Below are 6029 nucleotides of genomic sequence, written 5' to 3' on the forward strand. Positions count from 1 at the left end.
CTCCAGAAAATCCACTTCAGAATCTAACAGCATCTTCAGTCCTTTCTCAGCCTCTGAATAAGATTTTTGCTCAGGTCCGTTAATTTCAACCAGAAAATACCTGAACTCACAAAAAACACACAAACTCATAGTAAAGTCCAGAAATGTGATTTTTGCATAAAAACTAATAAAAATATACTAAGAAGTAACTAAAACATATTAAAGACTATGTAGAAACACTGCCAAAAAGCGTATAAATTATCCATTCATCAGCTGGATAACTGACAGATGGGCCTCATCAGCCATAGGACAGGCATGCATCATATGCATTTGTTTGTTTTAATTGCTATGCATTTCCTGGGTTTGCCTAATTGATATATACCACCTGCTACCTATTATACTTGCTACTTGTACTATCTGCTTATTACTTGTGCATGAACCTGTTTGGTAGCTTGTTTCTGTTGCATTATGAATGATGGAGGGATGGAGAAAATGGAAAAATGGTTTGGTGTTTGGATAGGATTGAAATTGAGTAAGTTAGGTAGTACTTACCCTTGTTTATGGTTTCTATTTAGTAATTAAGTTGGATAATTGAATAACAGAGTTCTAGGATTGCCTACGGCATTCTCAGGACCTTATTTATTATACGTGTGGCACTTTTACCAGCTGGGAACCTCTGGTTCTCATTCCATACTGTGTTGTTATTTTTCTGATGCAGGTCGAGAGGCTCTTCACTGGGCGTCTGGATCCCCGAAGCGAAGTAGTTCTTGGGTGTATTTTGGTTTCTGTTTGTATATATGTACATATGTAACTAGCTTACTCTCCAAGTAACTTGTGTATGTTACTCCTCTTAGAGGTTGAGGGAGAGATAGGAGTTTATTTTGGTATTTTGGTATATCTTGGGGATACTTATGTATGTTTAAATGTATATCCTCCGGCCAGCCTTAGCTTCACATGCTGAGTCAGGGGCTTGTTATGCTATTTCCTTAGCTTTCCTTTACTCTTTTGCTAATCTTTATCATTTCCTAATTAGTTTTCTTAGCACGCAAGTAATTCTTTCTTTTGAGCATTGCACTTTTCATTTTGAGATTTTTACTTACCCATTTTGTTTAAAGGCTCCTAGTATATTATTCTCTTCTCTATTATGTATTTATTTTGCTGTTTAGAGGTCCGTAACACCACACTACCTCTGTTCTATGACTTAAGCGTAAAACTCTGTGTAGTGGTGTTATATTATGGAATCAGAGCAGTTCATTCCTATAGAGCTTGAGGACGGACTGATTGTGCTTTTGTGCATTATCTGTGTATGTGTTTTTGTGCTATTAGGATATCTAACTGATATATGTGGCATAAATGTTCATGAGTATGCATTTGGGACTTAAAGCTCTGAAATTGTGATATTGAGACTAATCAACTTGATATCACTTGTTTGGTGTGTATAGTGACCAGATGTCTACTCGCCAATGCAGATACGGGCGAGGTAGAGGCCGAATAGGCAATGCTATGCCTGAAGCATCAGGAAATACTCCTAACTTTATAGACTTCATGGCTACATTAGGCAATATGGCAGCAGCAATGCAAGCGTCAGTTGAAGCCCTGAAAAACCATATTAATAATGGGAACAATGGCAATAATGGTGATAATGGTCCAATGTCGCTCTCTTCCTTCTTGAAGGTTCACCCTCCAACTTTCAAAGGGACCTGGAATCCGACCGATGTTGATAACTAGATACAGGCCATTGAGCGAGCATTACATTCTCAGTAGGTTCCTGATGAACAGTGGGTTGAGTTTGGAACCTACCAGTTGCATGGTGAAGCTCAGCATTGGTGGCAAGGCATGAAGCGTATTCTGCAGCCTGATGGGATTGTGATCTCTTGGGAGTTATTCCGAGAGGAATTCTATAAAAAATATTTCCCCACCTAAGTCAGAAATTCCAAAGAGTTTGAACTACTTCAACTTAAACAGGGTCAGATGACTATTACTGAGTACACTAGTAAGTTTGAGGAATTATGTCGCTTCTCACGCATCTGTCAGGGAGCTCTTGAGGACTTTGCTGAGTAGAAGTATATAAAGTATTAAGGAGGCCTCAGGAGTGACATTCAGAGCTTTGTGGTGCCTATGCAGATTTGGGTGTTTCTGAGCTTGTGAATAGGAGCAGGGTGGCGGAGGATTGTGTCAGAAGGGTTACAGCAAAAAAGGGAGTCTGAGGATGCCATTCCAGAGGACCACAAGGAGAAACTTTGCAACCAGAGGCAGATAGTTCAAGCGTGGTGGCGTTGTCCCTCAAAATAATCAGGGGCAAGGCAACTCTAGGAGGCCTAATACCAGTGCTAATCAGGGAAGGAGATAGGGGAAGCAGCCACAGCAGGATATGAGTTGCCACAAATGTGGGAAGTATCATTCAGGGCCATGCAGGTTTGGGACCAGAGTCTATTACTCCTGTGGTCAGCCGGGACACTTGGTTAGTAGTTGCCCAGAGAAGAAGAAGTATGAGACAGGCAGAGTGCAGCAACCAGGAAGAGTATACACTACTTCTTCAGTAGGTGCTGAGGGGTCAAAGACATTGATCAGAGGTAACTGTGAGATGGCGGGTAAAACTTTGAAAGCTTCGTTTGATTCTGGAGATTTTCACACTTTTATTGCATTCGAGAAGGCTGATGAGCTAGGATTAAAAATAGTAGTACTGGGGTATGATTTAAAGGTATATAATGCGACCCACGAGGCTATGGTAAGCCTCATATTTGATTCAGAATCTCTATTCCCCTTTCTTTGGTGAAATTGAAATCCTATAGTGAAATCTTGTCCAATTTTGTGTTTTAGGCTCAAGTTAGCTTTCGGGAATTATGGGCTGAAGCTATTGAGCATATGGGTATGGTAAGGACACCCTAACCCTAGCTCAATCTTGTATTTATAATGGAAAAACTGAAATTGGAACATGTATATGTATTAGGTGTAGATTAAGTGGGTACATATGCTTTGGAATTGAACTGGGAGTATTTGGAGGCTTGTTGGTGATCAAAGCTTGGTTTGTAGCTGTTTTAATTGAGCTTGGAAGGGCTGTGTTTTGTGTTGTGAGGCTACCTTGGGTGAAGCTAAGTGATCGGCCAAGGTATGGTTTAAGTTTCGCACATTTAATATTTACGGAGTTGTGAAAACTTAGGTTAGAGGAACCATAGGATAAGTTGAATTTGTTAGTTGCATTTGATAAATAGTTTTGTAATGTTGTTGGAATAAATTGATGATGAACATATATTAGAATTATGAGGTATTGAGATTATTGATTTTATGCTCTTGGACTTGCTTATGATGGGTTATGTTGGTGTTGATATATATTCATGGATTATGGTTGGTGTTTGTTAATAATGAGTGGATATATGAATTGATGGATTAATGTATGAAGGGTTGATAAATGTGTTAATGGAATAATGTGTGTGAAGGGTTGATAATTGCATTAATGGAATGGTTTATGTGAAGGTTGCTCATATAAGTATATATGATGTATGCTAATGCAAAGTTGAGGATATGGCTCATTGGAGTGGTTAAAGGTAGCTTGAAGTAGTTGTTGATAAGTTGGAATTGGATATGTTAGCAAAATGCATGTTTTAGAGATAAGGATTTATGAATGTGGTGAAAATGAGGTTTAGAAGTGTTTTGATAAAAAGTGATTTTGATAAACTTTGGGCGTCCATAATTTACTCCACAAATTTCGGATTGAGTTGTGATTTGTTGCAAATGAAAGATGGTTCTATGAGCTTTTGATTGACATCAATTTTGTGAAAAACGGAATTTTGTAGAGAAAGTTATGGATGTTGCAAGTTTGGTGTATAAAGTTGTGTTGCAGGGTGACAAAACTGGTTGCAGTATGCATTCTGGGCATTCTGCCCATTTTTTAAAAATGCCCATCCACGCGTACGCGTGTGGTGCACGAAATTGTGATCATCAATGGCGCCATCAACATGGTACGCACAATTGCAATCTCAACTCTTTATCACAACTTCGCACAACTAACCAGCAAGTGCACTGGGTCGTCCAAGTAATAAACCTTACGTGAGTAATGGTCGATCCCACGGGGATTCTTGGTATGAAGCAAGATATGGTCACCTTGTAAATCTTAGTCAGGCAGATTCAAATGGTTATGGATGATATATGAATAAAGCATAAAGATAGAGATACTTATGTAATTCATTGGTGAGAATTTCAGATAAGCGAATGGAGATGCTTTGTCCCTTTTGTCTCTCTGCTTTCCTACTGTCTTCATCCAATCCTTCTTACTCCTTTCCATGGAAAGCTGTATGTAGGGTTTCACTGTTGTCAGTGGCTACCTCCCATCCTCTCAGTGAAAATGTTCTACACACCCTGTCACGGCACGGCTAATCATCTGTCGGTTCTCAATCAGGTTGAAATAGAATCCATTGATTCTTTTGCGTCTGTCACTAACGCCCAGCCTTCAGGAGTTTGAAGCTCGTCACAGTCATTCAATCATTGAATCCTACTCAAAATACCACAGACAAGGTTTAGACCTTCCGGATTCTCTTGAATGCCACCATCCTTGGGTGCAAATGAATATCTTAGAACAAGAATAAGCTGAATTGAATAGAAGAACAATAGTAATTGCATTAATACTCGAGGTACAGCAGAGCTCCACACCTTAATCTATGGTGTGTAGAAACTCCACCATTGAAAATACATAAGAACAAAGTCTAGGCATGGCCGTGAGGCCAGCCCCCATGATCTAAGATAGCATAAGAATAAAGATAGCTACCAAGATAAGAATACAATAGTAAAAGGTCCTATTTGTAGAGAACTAGTAGCCTAGGGTTTACAATGATGAGTAAATGACATAAAAATCCACTTCTGGGCCCACTTGGTGCGTGCTTGGGCTGAGCATTGAAGCATTTTCGTGTAGAGACTTCTCTTGGAGTTAAACGCCAGCTTTTGTGCCAGTTTGGGCGTTTAACTCCCATTCTTGTGCCAGTTCCGGCGTTTAACGCTGGGCAGTTTTGAGATGATTTGGAACACCGGTTTGGGCCATCAAATCTCAGGCAAAATATGAACTATTATATATTGCTGGAAAGCCCAGGATGTCTACTTTCCAAAGCAGTTGAGAGCGCGCCAATTGGGCTTCTGTAGCTCCAGAAAATCAACTTCGAGTGCAGGGAGGTCAGAATCCAACAGCATCTGCAGTCCTTTTCCGCCTCTGAATTAGATTTTTGCTCAGGTCCTTCAATTTCAGCCAGAAAATACCTGAAATCACAGAAAAACACACAAACTAATAGTAAAGTCCAGAAAAGTGAATTTTAACTAAAAACTAATAAAAATATACTAAAAAATAACTAAAACATACTGAAAACAATGCCAAAAAGCGTATAAATTATCCGCTCATCACAACACCAAACTTAAATTGTTCATTGTCCCCAAGCAACTGAAAATCAAATAAGATAAAAAGAAGAGAATATGCAATGAACTCCAAAAACATCTATGAAGATCAGTATTAATTAGATGAGCGGGGCTTCAGCTTTTTGCCTCTGAATAGTTTTGGCATCTCACTCTATCCTTTGAAATTAAGAATGATTGGGTTCTATAGGAACTCAGAATCCAAATAGTGTTATTGATTCTCCTAGTTATGTATGATGATTCTTGAACACAGCTACTTTATGAGTCTTGGCCGTGGCCCAAAGCATTCTGTCTTCCAGTATTACCACCGGATACATACATGCCACAGACACATAACTGGGTGAACCTTTTCAGATTGTGACTCAGCTTTGCTAGAGTCCCCAATTAGAGGTGTCCAGTGTTCTTAAGAACACTCTTTTTGCTTTAGATCACAACTTTATTATTATTTCTTTTTCTTTTCTCTCTCTTTTTTTCATTTTTCTCTTTCCTTTTTTTTGTATTCACTGCTTTTTCTTGCTTCAAGAATCATTTTTATGATTTTTCAGATCCTCAGTAACATGTCTCCTTTTTCATCATTCTTTCAAGAGCCAACAATTTTAACATTCATGAACAACAAATTCAAAAGACATATGCACTGTTCAAGCATACATTCAGAA

Source organism: Arachis duranensis, chromosome 2 (assembly GCF_000817695.3).
Source record: "Arachis duranensis cultivar V14167 chromosome 2, aradu.V14167.gnm2.J7QH, whole genome shotgun sequence".
NCBI classification, from domain to species: domain Eukaryota; kingdom Viridiplantae; phylum Streptophyta; class Magnoliopsida; order Fabales; family Fabaceae; genus Arachis; species Arachis duranensis.